The sequence below is a fragment of the Leuciscus leuciscus genome, assembly GCF_965113295.1.
Source record: "Leuciscus leuciscus genome assembly, chromosome: 2".
Lineage (NCBI taxonomy): Eukaryota > Metazoa > Chordata > Actinopteri > Cypriniformes > Leuciscidae > Leuciscus > Leuciscus leuciscus.
The window spans coordinates 13,431,091-13,447,352 of record NC_138726.1 but is presented as its reverse complement, the minus strand read 5'-3'; the positions used below and the strand labels follow the sequence as shown (position 1 = coordinate 13,447,352).

General features: G+C 35.7%; 1 protein-coding gene across 11 annotated transcripts in view; it reads right to left on the bottom strand.

Moving 5' to 3' along the window:
- The window catches only part of LOC309484925 (adhesion G protein-coupled receptor L3), a 326,392-nt gene that overhangs the window by 141,862 nt on the left and 168,268 nt on the right, over positions 1 to 16,262 (bottom strand). The window lies entirely within an intron of this gene.

Here is a 16,262-nt window from a genome sequence, read left to right as displayed (position 1 = left end):
GGAGGGATTGAACCACAAAACCAGAATAAAGACTTGAGGATGGACTCTTTTGATTTGGGCCAGTCACTGTCCAGAACCTTTCACAGTATCCATCAAACATCCAGAAGTATGCTAAAAACTTTAACGAGCATTTTTGCAAGAAGCAACACATGCATTTTCTTTCAAAATCTAGCTAAATCTTCAGTATGGCACTTAAAGGGACAGTTCACCCTAAAATGAAAATTCTGTCATCATTTACTTACTCTCAAGTTGTTCCAAACCTGTATGAATTTCTTTCTTCTGCTGAACACAAAAGAAGATATTTTGAAGAATGTCGGTAACCAAACAGTTGATGGACCCCATTGACTTCAATAATATACAGAAAAAAATACTACTAAGTCAATGGGGCCCAACAAATGTTTGGCTACCAACATTATTCAAAATATCGAATTTGAGTAAATGATGACAAGAATTTTAATTTACTTTTTTTTATATTTTATTCATACAATTAAGACTTCATCAAATCAAAATTGGCATTATTTACTTAATAAATGTCTCTGCTTTTAGTGTGGTTCATTAGTGCACACTATTCATAATTTTTCAGCAAAATATACTGTAATAACTTTATAACGCACAACACTGACATTTGACATCATGATGCTACAATTCTGCGCATGCACCTTCATGAAAGCACCACGGCATGTGTGTTGTGTGAACGTGCGTTGCAAATTCATATTTTGTAAATAACGTGTTTTTTTTCCACAAACAAAGCACTTGTGTCGCTTCATAAAATTCAGGTTAAACCACTGGTGACATGGATTACAAAAATGATGGCTTTACTACCTTTCTGGGCCTTGAAATCATTAAAAAAGACATTAATTTGTGTTCCAAAGATGAATGAATGTCTTACGGGTTTGGAACGACATGAGGGCGAGTAATTAATGAAAGAATTTTCACTTTTGGGTGAACTAGTCCTTGAAATATATTCTTTTAAAGTATATTATTTCCATAATCTTTTTAGAAGTCTGCTAAAGTGTACTTCTTTTTCCACAAGGGTGAGTAAATTATGAAAAAAACATTTTGGGGGTAAATTAATTTTGCCCAGTGTTAGTTTGGAACATACTCATCTTAGCATGTTTCTTTGTTTATGTTGTGTAAATAACTATGCCATAGCTATGTATATATTTCCGCAAAAGAGTGCAGCAAAATCTGTACTGGATGACACATTTGTACGGTTGAATTTAACCATATCATAAATTATTAGTTATGATCCGCCCTATACATTATTTTCTGCTGATTATTCAGTTTTCCGCAAAAATGTGCCACGTTAAAGATTCAAATCGAGTTTTGCAAGAATCATGGCGATCATTTAAAGATGAAATCTTCCATGAGGCTCAATGTCAGAATAATGTCAGCAGATCAGCGTGAGATGAAAGTCCAACACCTGAGACGCTCGTGGCTGATTCATTGAACAGTTAGCATGTGGCTAATGAGGGGGAACAAATGGTTTTTGAGTGGCGGGTGTGTGTGTGTGTGTGTGTGTGTGTGTGTGTGTGTGTGTGTGTGTGTGTGTGTGTGTGTGTGTGTGTGTGTGTGTGTGTGTGTGTGTGTGTGTGTGTGTGTGTGTGTGTGTGTGTGTGTGTGTGTGTGTGTGGCAAAGAACTTGAGTGTGTATTTCTGTGCAAAGTGCATCAGAGTCTGTGGATCAGTGTGTATGTGAAACTGTGACTAATATTTAGAGGACAAAAGCACCCATGTGCAAAATCAGACTGAACATATTTACTGCCATTTCATTATGCAAATACATCTTTACTTAGCTATCTAAATGAGGAATCCCAACACACCTGTTAAAGCTGATTATAACTTAACTGGGATACCTTCTGCATTGTTAGAATGAAAATGTGTAACAATAGTAAATGTAAAAATTATATCACATTTTTATTAGTTAAAAGATAAAAGAAAATGTAAATATGTATGCATATCACATAAAATATACATACACTACCAGTTTGGAATAATTAAGATTTTAAATGTTTTTAAAATAAGTCTCTTATGCTCATCATGGCTGTGTTTGTTTGATAAAAAAACAAAAAACAGTAAAAACAGCAATATTTTTAAATATTATAAAAAAAAGGCTTTTATTTAAATAAATTGTAAAATAAAATGTATTCTTGTGATGAAAAAAGCTGAATTTTCAGCATCATTACTCCAGTCTTCAGTGTCACATGATCCTTCAGAAATCATTCTAATATGCTGATTTACTGCTCAAGAAGCATTTCTTAATATTATCAATGTTGAAAAGAGTTGTACTGCTTCATATTTTTGTGGAAACTGTAATACATTTTTTTTTTTTTAATGGTCAGGATTCTTTGATGCATAAAATGTACAAATAATAGCATTTATTAGAACATTTAAAATAATGAAAAAAACATTTTAATTTAAAATTATTTTTGTTAATTGAAATAAAGCTGAAAAATCAGAAATGTTGCTTTGGCAACTAACCAAAATAAATAAATTTTAATACTAAAATTACTAGACTGAAACTGAAATGAAAAATAAATAAATAAAAATTACTAAAACGCATAACAAAATTACTAAAACTTAAACTTAAATTAAAATGAGAACTGAAAAAACAAAAAACTAAAATTCTTTATAAAGTCTTTTTTTTTTTTTTTTTTTACAGTCCAAATATAGTGAGTTATGGAGGGTATTTTTATGATGCCAGTTGGAGCACGTTACGAGGAAGGATTGTGCCAAAAAATATACATTTCTCAACTCAAATTTTTTAATTCAACATTGATAAATATTCATCAGAGTTTAAGAGGATTGAAGCAAATCCGCTCAGAATTCATCCACCCTCAGAGAATTTGCCAACACGACATGCGTCCACTCTGTCCGACACAAACAAACACTACCTGTTTATGTGGCCGGGCCGGGTCAGGTGAGGTCGAGCTCAGAATTTAATCAGGTTTCAGCACGGGATCGAGAGGATTTGTTTTAGATTAGAGTAAATTATGCAGCACAATGAGGATTACACTGCAAATCCTGGATTCCAGACCTCTGATTGCGCACGGACAACTGCATTTCTCCGCCGCTGATGGGATATTTTCCAAACCGATGCTCTGGAGAACACACAGCCATGTGAAGCCCAAATGCAAACACCTCCAAGACAAAAACGTGCACCGTGAGGAAATCAGAATGACACAAATCAATGCAAAGACGCTTCAGTATCGATTAAAGCCACAAACGGCTCTACATCTAGCCCTGTGTCGGCAAACATCCTAATTATCAAACCACCATAAAGCGTATCAAACTCTTTACCTTCCAACTAACTGCTTTCCACTCCTGAAAACACACAGTCGGTATGGCGGACTGGTTTTCAAAACACACCAATCGATAAACCAGTATAGATTTGGAAAGGGAATAGTAATGTTCTGCTTTAGCTTTGTCAACTAATGTCTTCACCTATCGACTGAATCACTAAGACAAATCTATAAATGGATATCCAATTTACCTTTAAGAACACCTGGACACAGGGTCCAAAATGAACACCGCCGAGTCAGGGTAAAATTGTCTTTGGTGATTCAATAAAATTGAGTTAAATGCCACTTGGCTGGTGACTATATTAGGAATGGCAACAATATGGTTTAAATCAAATTCTACGAATGATAATATATGCGTGTCGTTAATTCAATGATGCAGTGATGCTGTTCAAATAAAACCAAAACTATACTAAAACTGTTAAAAAAATGTTTTCATCAAATCAAATAAAGCTGAAATAAAATAAAATATAAGTATTATATTTGCATTTATTCATTTAGTGGATGCTTTTATCCATCGTTCAGAACAAGCTGAAAAATGTAAATGTAAACGAAAATTAGAAATGTTGCATTGTAGTGTTGTCAAATATTTCGCTATGTATTGATACTGAAATATCTGAAACGGTTCCAATACTTCATTTCTGTAGTATCAATGTACAGATACCAGCTGCACGTTCTCGCTCTCCCTTCTCTCTGACAGTGAATTGACACACACTGACTCACACCCAAAGTGCGTGCTCTTTAGGCTGCCTGCTCTATATAAGTAGCACGCATATAAAGCTGTCTCTCAAACAGCTCACGAGTACCAAATTGACTTCTTTTTTGTGGCTTATTGTGCTTAAACGGTCAAATACATACAAAGTTAAGTCAAAATGCCCGTCTTGCTGAGTATTCAGGTAAATACAGTTCTGGAACGTAAATTTACAATTATGCATTTGGCAGACGCTTTTATCCAAAGCGACTTACATTGCATTTCAAGGTACACATTTACATTATTATCAGTTCTTGCTTTCCCTGGGAATCGAACCCATGACCTTGGCGTTGCCAGCGCCAACGCTCTACTGTCTGAGCTACAGGAAAGCTGAGAAAATAGTTGAGAGAAAACACGTCTTGTGTACCAGTATCTGGATCCCTGCATAAGCTCTTAAAGTGACAGCAGCCTAATAAACCCGCTGCTGTCTGTCATTAATGTTAATCAAAGAACAAATGACCAAGAGACAATCACTTGCTGCTCTTAACTGAATAACTTTTGTAACTTTAATTTTAAGCATTAATTAATTTTTGCAATGAAAACTATCCAGTGTTATTTTATATTTGATTACTTTCCTTTCTGAAGTATTTCTTACCTGAATATACTGTTAGATCCACCTGAAAAAAACTTAAAGACATTTCATTTGTCTCTTTATTTTATTGTATTTATTTGTGTTGTTATTTGCAATTTGTTTAGTTGTTATTTTATTACTGCCTAGTTTTTTGTAGATCAACAATTCAAATAAACCCTCCCTTGTTCTATGTGTAAGCTATTACAACAAAATTACCCAATTTATAGAAACATTTTGAGATATGGCGGTATATATGTGAAGATTTCTCCGCGGTATTGAATATCGATATTTTTCAAGGTACCGTATCAAAGTTGGAAATTCCAGTATTGTGACAACACTATTGCATTGGCAACTAAACTAAATAAATAATGTTAAGTTGTACTAATACAATTACTAAAACTAAAACTGAAAAAAGCTAAATAGAAAAAAGAAAACGCATAACAAAATTACTCAAACTTGAACTAATATTAAGATTAACCTAAACATATAACCTAATTTTTAGCACACTGGAGAAAAAAAAATGTACAAGCAGCAAAAAAAGATTTATGTATGTATGTATTTATATATTTGAAGAGTTCAGATGCAAAAGCCTCTAAATGCCATTTGAAATTTTCTTATAGAATGATCATTTTTATCAAGCTTGTATATTTAAGTTCAGTAATTTCACTTAAATGATAATTAATAGATAATCTTCATTGCCATTTAAGTGAAATGATTGATTTTAAGTATACGAGCTTGATAAAAATGATAATTCTATAAGAAAATTTTAAATGGCATTTAGAGGCTTTTGCATCTGAACTCTTCATTTATTATTATTATTATTTGGTGATACATGTGAAATATTCTCAAAAGCAAAAAATGACAAACAAAACAAAAAAATCCCTTTATAATTCTCTTAACATACTTCATTTATAAAGTACTAGAGATGCACCGATTACAATTTTCTGGGCCGATTCCGATTTCCGATTTTTCATTAAGTTTGACCTGCCGATACCGATTTTAGCCGATTCCGATTTCATTTTTTCTAACCACTTTACAGCACACACAAATATTTATTTTATATCTTTTCTGTAATAGAACATTTTACAATTTGCATAGTACATATTTTTTTTAACAGATAAATGCTATAAAATATAACTATATAAATTACTCCAGGTGTGGGTAATTCACACACATCTAAAGTGCAGTGTTATGGAAGAACCATTTCCTTTTCACATTCAATATCCAATCATTTTTTTAATAGTATTTAGCAAACTAAACGTCTGTATGAAAACAGGGAATGGCGATAAAATAATATATAAATAAAAAATTCAATAAATGTAGCCTTGCAGTATAAATATATTTCTCAAAGCACACACACACACACACAGGCCTATTGCAATCACTTGTACAAACTAAATAATAAAACAAGTATTATATGGGTACATTTTCTATAAATATTAGTCTTCGTTTTCTTTTCTGACATAGCCTACTCCAGTTCTTGTTAAAACACGCAAATTCTGTGCATTTTGGGCACTTTTTTGTGAAACCCTATTTAGGCTATTTTGTCCATCAAATAGACTCGGGGCCGAAAAACGCGCTTCACTGCTCGCGACGCTCCAGCTTGATGCTCACGCGCTGCTCCTTTTGTGAATGCACTCATTGATTAACACGCACGCCGAAAAAAAAATACGCGCTTGCGGTCTGAACGGACGTAATTCACGAGGTTTCCTACATGTGTGTTCGCTGATGTTGCGCGAATGTTAATCATGCAGCGCCCGAGTGCATTTGACCGGCATAAAATCGGTATTTGTCAGACTGACCGGCCGGTCGCCGGTCACGGCCGATCACGTGAAAATCGGCCAATTCCGGTCACCAGCCGATCAATCGGTGCATCTCTATAAAGTACAGTTGCAGGGCTGGTGGTAGCTACATTTGATCCAAATTCAATTAAATTTTCTGAATTGATTAAAGGAGAACTTGGTAACTTTTTTAACTTAATAAAACTGTCTAGAAATCATTTGGATGGTTAAACAACCTGTTCTGGTGATATTGGTGACTTTCCCCGCTCCCCCCAGCGTTCCCAGGCGGAAAACCAACCTTGCAACTTGCGCACTGCCGTCCCGGCAAAGTGAAATTGGAAGTCTCGTGAGAAGCGAGAACTAGAACGAGAACGAGCGCGAAACACAAATTGCTTTACGGCAATTCGACATAAACACACACGCATGTATGATGTATTACCAGATTACTCACCTCGGTAGACATAGTTCCACACGATACAGTTGGCTCAAAACAAACGCACATGAGCAGCGGTAGAGAGGGGGAGGAGGCCGCCGCAAGTGAGTTTTTTACGACTGTGTTGTGAAATATACGCCCCCCCACAGCTGTAGGGGGAGCTCGTGGGGAAAACATGCGACAACAAAAGGGAAAATCAGCGAAGAAGTGACTAGAGTTCGCTAGAGTTACAGAATTCTCCTTTAAATAAAACTATGAATGTGTTTTTCTTTGGATATAGTATAGCTTCCATGAAATTGTGTTGGTTTTATTTTTCTCCGCAGGCACACAAAAACAATCCGCTCAATCGACATTCAAAAAGCAAACGTTCAAGTCAAATAGCTGCTAGTACTGCCATCACAGGTCCGTCACAGGCTGACATTTAAATAAGGGCCAGTTAGCGTTTCCATCTGCCGGCTCGCTCATAGCTGCTGGCTATAACAGCACACTTGATAATGTTTAGGAAAAATATGAGTGTTGATATGTCAGCTGCCAGGGTTGTTGACGTTAAGAGCAGTTTATTCATGTCGGAGTGGAAATCCATTGCTTGTAATTTTTCAATTTGGGACAGAGGACAGACGGAACAGACACATTACAAGACAAATATACGAGTGTGTTTGTGGGTGCGTGTGTGTGTGTGTGTGTGTGTGTGTGTGTGCTGGCCTTTTGCTACAAAACCACTATACTTACAGTTTCCAATGCTCTCATGAGACCGAGAGAAAAGAAAAAGTGAGGATACTGATGTTTGTGTTGGCTTGTGATCCAAATAACAACCTACTGTTGAACCACAATGCTTAAACCTAGAAGCCTAAGCCCTAAATAAAGACAATATCCCCATGTCCTAACCCCTGCGAAAAAAATAAAAAATAAAAATAAAAATGTTCACCTAAATTTTAGTGCAATATTATTTTTTTCTGAACTTGTACAAATCAACTATGGCACTCCTAAATATATAGTAATGCCTAACCCTAAACTTTACCCTTGTGAAAAAGAAGTATGCTTTAGCATACTTTTTAAAAAGATTACTTTTTTATAAGAACATACTTAAGTGTGAAATTAATGTAACGTTTTGAGACACTTATTTGCATGTTTATTGCAATTAAATGAAAATATATTAGTGTAAATGTATATTAAATGCAATTCGCTTTTTTGACCCACTTAAGAAGAACTTCAGCACATATTTATGTGTAATTTCATTACTTCTCTTTGAAATATGGTTAATGTGTGATGACAAATGAACTGACAAGCATTTATGGCAAACTAAAATAGGCTATACTTTAATGCATTTCTATTAAAACTTGCATGTCATGCATTTAAATACATTTGTATTTGCACATCTGTAATACAGTTGCAATTTAGCGTATTTAAAATATACATAACTATATGTCGAACAACACACTAAAGTTTAAATTATTTTTAACAAATATTAGCATATGCCTAAGTATGTTAGTCAACACATCAAAATTTGTGTACTTCTTAAAAGCATGACAAAAGATTATGAAAACAATGATTGTAAAAAGTGTGTTAAGAAGCATAATCATGAAAGTATACTCTCTGTAAGTGCACTTAAGTGGTCTTTTATTTCATTAATAGTAATATTATCTACAAGTTCAGTTTTTAAAAAGTATACTTTTTTCATAAGATTTGAAGTACACTACAAGTGCACATTGACTACAATTAAGTGCACTTCTTTTTAACAAGTGTATGCTTACACAATAATGCCAGCGACACCTTAAATCCAAAACCTATAACCTCCACAACACAGAACCTAAAATAAGCATAAAACCTACATAATAAACCCTATCCCAAGACAATGACCCTACAATATGAAGTTTAAATCTTAATCCTACACAATACACCCTAAAACACTGTGTTTGTTGTCTTTATCTATTTTCATTCATCATATTTCCCTGCTGAGTGACTGATCACCATCTCCTGCCTTCCAACCGTCTGACTGCCAAACACCTCCAAACCTCAGCCAAAGACACACACACACACACACACACACACACACACAAGCGAGATCTTGTGTGTCTGCATATGCATATATGTGCACTTTTGTGTGTAATGCATCTCTGGCCACGGCAGACTAGACTCGTGCTGTGATATGCTCCAAAAATAATAAAGCAAGCTTCTGTTGTGCAAACACACACCTACACACACACACACACACACACACACACACAAATAAATAGGCACAGTGTTGCATAAAATGAAAACATATTACAAGACCATTTCTCTAAAAATGATAGTAATGCTCAAAAACACCACACCAACTATTTGCACAACATTACAGCAATTTGTGCCACATATTTTTTCCAGATATCATTTCGACAAGCCCAAACATTCCGAGAGCGCTAATTTGTGTTCTGCATTGGACAAGACAGAAATTCACCAGCTTCTCTATATTTTGAGACACACAGTGTTGAAATGATGCTGTGTTGTGAGGCAGCGTGTGTGTGTGTGTGCGTGTGTGTGTGTGTGTGTGTGTGTGTGTGTGTGTGTGTGTGTGTGTGTGTGTGTGTGTGTGTGTGTGTGTGTGTGTGTGTGTGTGTGTGTGTGTGTGTGTGTGTGTGTGTGTGTGTGTGTGTGTGTTTTCTCTCTGGGAGCTTGGCAAAATGAACCTTGTGGGCTTTAGGGGTCCTTTAATTCATTCTCAATGTGGCGCTGGTCCAGTCCTGAGGGTCTGGATGATAAACATGCGCATTTATTGGTGCTGTCTGTGAGACACACACACACAGATGGACAAATATAGAACGAGCTGAACCCTCAACAATAACACTGCACGTCCTTCGCTTCACTTTTTAGAGATTAGAAATGCTAAAATATTCTAGGCATTGGCGACATTTCTTAACCAAATTCAATAATATTTTCTGAATTTATTGAATAAAAATATGAATGTGTTTTTCTTTGTATATAGTTGTTACTTCCAAGAAATTGCATTGGTTTTATTTTTTCTGCAGGCACAAATATAAACAATTTTAGTATCATTTATCATTATAGTCTTTGGTAATATTTTGAATTACATTTTTCATTTACATTTTTGTTAAAATGTTAGTAATTTTGTTAGGGTGTTTGTCATTTTCTTCTTTTACTTTTTTGAAGACATCAATATTGTTTTAGTTTATTTAGTTTGACTTTTTTCAGTACTATTTTAGTACACTTGTTTTTGTGCTTTTAGTTCTAGTTAAATTAAGCGCGTGACCTGCTTTATTTCAGGACTGTAGGCAGGGCTAAAAAAAACTAAATAGTTTTTTTTTTACTTAAATATTCCCAAAATTCTAATTATATTTGATTTCTAGTAACTTTCCTTCAGTTAAAACATAATTTCAGTATGTCATGACTTAAGCACATTTCCCCTCAAATATTTCATTGAAATAATGTGCACAAAGGTTTATTTTTTAACAAAGGTTAAAGGCGAGTCCCAATACATTTGCAATGCTGTAATTTATGCATTTTGTATACATATACATATACATAAGCACAAATTATAAGAAGATTATAATTTGTGACTGCAAAGAGAGAGGGTTTGCAATTCAAACACACATTCTCATTAAACAAACATGGTGCTCTGTGCGGGAAGAGCAAGCTCAGGGAGATTTGATTTGAAAATAAAGAGATGTTCCTCTTTGTTTAGAAGAGCGGAGAGTGAATAGAATGGTAATGCACGAGAAAGAAATGTTTTACATTTAAATAAGACTCTCTATCAAACGCAGGTGTGGCTGCCTTCATTGGATAAAAATGTATGCCATCTTCACTAAACCTCAGCATTTAGAGAAACACACTTACACAGCTTCTCAAAGCTCTTGTTCACACACACCGCACAAATTCTAATCTGAACTTGATTGTTTCTGAATCAAAAAATCTCGAATACTGATAATGACAAATCATCAAGCCAAACTGACCTTATGCTGTCCTGGCAGAGATGTGCTCACCTCTCACGCCACATTTCCATGATATTTAATCTGTCAATTTCTTTTTTATTATTATTATTCAAATTTGATATAAAATGTGTGAGGATGGCAGTATTGGGGAGATCAATTTTGTGTTAAATCACAAAAATACTGCACAAAAATAGCATTCCACATACATACCAAATTAACTGGAAATATGATTTATTTAAAAAAAATCAATGCAGAATTTCCCTGATTTTACTGTTTTTAGATGGAATAGTTATAGTTATATTATAGATGGGAAAGTCTGGGTAGCAACGGGGAATAGGGAATTTCTAACCAATTTAAAATACGATTTTAAAATAAGAATGCACTTTATGCCGTGTAATACGCACGTACCCCACACCACTAATCTTACCCAAGGGGTTTACAGTGCTTATCATATGCATGTAAAAACTCGCATTTGCTTATAAATTGCACGATAAATAGTACAATGCGTGCTATAGAGATGCATTTCATGAGATAGAGTTGGTTATTATGCCTTGTCAGAGTTGAGATGAACTGTCATGGAATAAATCTGTCATGGAAACAAGTTATTACAGTTGTCATATAAACGTTTATATTTCACCAACAAACTGGAACAGAAACTATTATGGTATTAAAGTTTTTCTCAATTGCTAAAACACTAAACCCTATTGTCTGAACCAAATGCTCAGTTGCCTGAACCCACTGATTGAATCAATCACTCTTTTGGCAAAACCATAAGCACTTTTCACCTGTTTAGACACAACTTGCCAACACATTTTCATTGTGATGCACCCGTGCTGCATAATGGTGAGCACAGGTGACAAAAGTCAAACACAATTGAAGCACAGGTGTCACCACTTGAACACAACAACTCAAAATTGATCACACTTGTGGCTAATGATGTGAGGGAACATATACAGTAAGCCAGTTCAGAGAGCACTGGTTTGTGAGGCCCTACAATGGATAGAAATCTGAGAGGAAGAGTTCGTGTGAGAGGAGGTCGAGGTGGTCAGCGAAGACAAAGAACAGTAATATCTGATGAAATCAGAGCTACTGTGATTGACCATATTCTTGTCCATGGTATGAGCATGAGGGAGGCTGGACAAAGGGTACAACCAAACATCAGTAGATTCACTGTGTCCACCATAATCCGAAGATTTAGAGAAGAGAACAGGTAATTACCTTTTTTTGACATTATAGTACAGTATGTAAATGTTGACAGCGATTACTGTATGACATACTATACCACAGTATACTGTAAGTAAATATATGTTTCAGTACATCACTGTACCAATGTACTGTAGTATTGTAATGGAGGGTTGGTCTAACTGTTTGTAGGCCTAGTATTCCATGTATATTTTTTGTAACTCCATGTTCTCTTTTTGTAGAATTGAAAGACTGCCACATGGGGGTGGGAGGACAGGTATGTTCTCCCCACACCAAGAGACCCTAATTGTTGATATGGTCCGTGAGAACAATGCCATTAAACTGAGTGAAATTCAGCAGAAGATCATTGAGGACCATGTAAATTTTGAGGGTATCAACAGTGTCAGCCTCTCTACTGTTGATCGTGTCCTCAAGCGCAACAGACTGCGCATGAAACAGCTATACAGAGTGCCCTTTGATCGCAACTCAGACAGAGTCAGAGAGCAAAGATTCCAGTATGTACAGGTTGGCATATATCCAGACACATTCAATGTTGATTACTCTAAGTAGTGATTTACTGTAGTGGCCTAAATCACTTTTTCCATATCACTTACAAAACTATATCTATTTCTACAGAGGGTTTTTCAACTGGATGCAATGGAGTCTCACCAAAAGGAGAAGGAGAGGCCGTAATGTGATTGGCCATCGGGCCATTGTTGGTGTTCCTGGGCAGCGTGGAGGCAATGTCACATTATGTGCTCCCATCAGCAATCATGGGGTTGTCCACCATCATGCCAACCTGGGACCCTACAACACTCACCAGCTCCTCATTTTCCTCAATCATATGTGAGATGCTCTGTTAGGGCAGCAGGATGAGCATCCCATCTATGTTGTTGTTTGGGACAATGTGAGTTTTCACAGAGCCCTCCAGGTTAGAGAGTGGTTCAATATGAACCAAGGTTTTATCAATCTTTGCCTTCCACCGTACTCCCCTTTCCTAAACGCCATTGAGGAATTCTTCTCCTCATGGCGGTGGAAGGTATATGAACGCCAACCTTACACCAGGGTAAATCTCCTGCAAGCCATGGGACATGCCTGTGGTGACATAGGTGTGGAGGCATGCCAAGCCTGGATACAGCATGCCAGGGTTTTTTTCCCCCATTGCCTGGCCAGACAAAATGTGGCCTGTGATGTGGATGAAGTCCTGTGGCCTGACCCAGTACGGAGACATGATGCTGTGGCTGAGTAATGCACTTATTTGTATATTTTTGTACTTTATTTTTACATGGGCTTACTGTACACAAGTGGCAAACGCATACGATTTCTGTTTGTTTTTACAAGTGCTACGTGTAAATGCACAAGATTTCTGTTTTGTCTTTTTGTACAAGTGCTAAATGCACAGGTTGTTTTGTTTTTTTTTCAACATGCATTTAGCCTACAGTGAACAATAAACATTTATTTCTCAAGCTTCATGTCCTGAGTATTGTGTTTTCTATTTTTCTACGTAGTGTTTAGTGACTGTTCAGTAGTGTTTTTAATTTTGATTGACTCGGGGCATGATTTGACAACATAGTTCAGTTTTGAGCACAGATTGAACTGTTTTGAGGTGAAAGTTTGGTTTTGCAAGAAGAGTCTGAGGTTTTGTGAATGTAGCTTGAAAATGGGGTTTTGTGTTCACAGTTTAGAGAAAAGGAGAGCAGCTTTCAAGAAATGTGTCTTAGCAATCGAGAAAAACTGTAAAAAGTTCATATAAAACTGCCTTAAGTGAAATGTATATGTTTGTTTATATACAGTACCTCAGTTTTAGCTATTAGAGCATTTATTATTAAATAAATGTGATTATTAAAGTGATTATTAATGTATTATTTGGTTTGGGTTTTGGGTTTCCTGAATTTTTGGTTTCGGTCCAGATTTTTTTTTCCATTTTGGTGCATCCCTAAAAATGAGTGTACAAACAAATACTGCACACTTTGAGTGACGCCATGCTGTGCTGCAAATGGTGGGGGAAAAGTTCAGTTCAGACTGAGATACATTTTGAAAAATCTGATTGTAAACTGACAGATCTCCACAGAATGTGAAGAAGAACCAGCATATTGTTTGGACTGGATTGGAAAGAAAAATTTAAACCGGACAAAAGGCCAGAGCAGGACGATTACAAAGGAGTAACAACAAAACGTTAATATCTCTCCAACACTGCTCACACACATATGTACATATTCCTCAAAACATGTACAGAAATAAGCCTTATTAAGTGACTTGAATCACAAAGTCACAGCGGCATAAATTACCATATGCGCTTGTCAAACCAAGTCCAATTAAAGGAGAGGCAGCAACAGACACAGAGAATGCAAATTCCCAGGGGCTGAGCCTGAAAAATCTGTGAATTTCTCCACAAGAGACTCACACACACACACACACACACACACGCATGCCACCAGAGCTGATAATAACCTGTCAGTCAGCATTCAATTTTTTTGTTCAGAACAGCATACGAACATACTACTTTTTGCATTTTTGCAATTTACAGTGTGTAAATTTATGCATGTATGTATACTGCACAGTATGACTTTTCTGAATGATCTACTACATCATGTACGTAAATGTGCAGTCAAGTCACATGTATTTATACAGCACTTTATACAATATAGATTGTTTCAAAGCAGCTCTAAAGTAAAAAACAAGAAAATAACAGTTTAATTTTGTTAAATTCTTTATTAACATCTTTGTTCAATAACAGTGTGAAAATTGTTGCAAAGTTCACTACAGAAAATAGAGCACATACACAACATACTGCATCCCATAATGCAAAACGTTCAAATCAACATTCTATTTTCACTGTGACAAATGAACCGGGAGCAATCATAGCCACATTTTTAATTAAAGTCCCCCAGTAGTCAATAACTGTATCTCTTAAACTCATCTTTGATCACCAAAATGACATATTTAAGTGTTTTTTCCTTGGAAAAAAATAGTTCATGCCTTAAAAATGCTACTTTACTGATTAAATGATCTGACCGTTAAAAGAACGCAAAAAATAACTATATTTATTTCCAAGTGATGCTTCTCCCATGAATGGCATCGAGGGCATCTGACAACAATGCAACAAACTACAGTCTGAAATATTTATTGTTTGTATAAATTACTATATTTAGCATATACGGTGCAGAATTCATTAAGTAATAAGATAGTATTTCATTCAGATCATAACTATTGGCTCTTTTGTACTGCTTTAAGAGCACCATGTGCCAGAGGTCACGATCAGCTCTTACAACATGCTGAAGCTCAGTCGGTTTACCGGAGCGTGAGAGAAGCAGGAACGACTGTACGAGTCTGCCAGACGACTGCAATGAATTAAACCGGCACAGCAACCCACCAGGGACCCATTTAGCAGACGTACAGTACCTGACAGGATCGCTTAAAATTTAGAGTGAGAGCGTGATGGCCGAGGAATAAACCCCCATCAAATTCAATTACGCTGTAGCAATTTTCCCACTGCCCCTAGAATTGATATTTTTGAACACGCAATGAGACTAAAGATCGAGGTTTGTGCTCCGCAGATATTACTGTGACGCTAAGGTAAAACCGTTTAGGCTCATCATCTCTGGAGGATTGCTAACAATTAAGGGTCGAAAACACACATGCAATGCTGCTTAGTTACATTATGTTAGGGTCAAACTGTGCGATATTTATTTATCAGATGTGTCATTTATCACTTATTAAGGCAAAATATGCACTAAAGATTAAGAACTATGTTGTGTGTTTTAAAACTAGTTTGTAATTGGCAATAAAAAATACAAATATTTTTTGTAGCTTCAAGGCGGGACAAAAATGTCCTATTGTCCAATGAATAAGATGCTTTGGTGGATCACAAACAGCAAATTAGTCACTTTTGTTGGCAAAAACAGCTAATTTCACCAAGAGTAACATGTAGAAAATAGCCAACAGATTATTTATCCATAGATAGATAGATAGATAGGCCAGTAATGGCCAAAAGTGATGTCCAGAGGAGATATTTGCACATTATTTGCTTTTAATGACATTTCAGGTAAACAATCAAAATATGAGGAGTATGTTATATTGAATAGAATAAGAATACACTAAACTTGGTTGGGTTTTATTGTATTATACCAAAAAAAAAGGCATCGGAAAACAAAAAAGCTCACAGGAAATAAAACATATATATTGAATACAATGTAATAAGTTATTCATATTTTGTTGGTTCTCCCTTGTTTTTGATTACAGCAGCCATTCTGCAGGGCACTGACTCAATAAACTTCACAAGTGTCATTCTTAACTTCTTTCCAATCCTCCTTAAGCTCTTC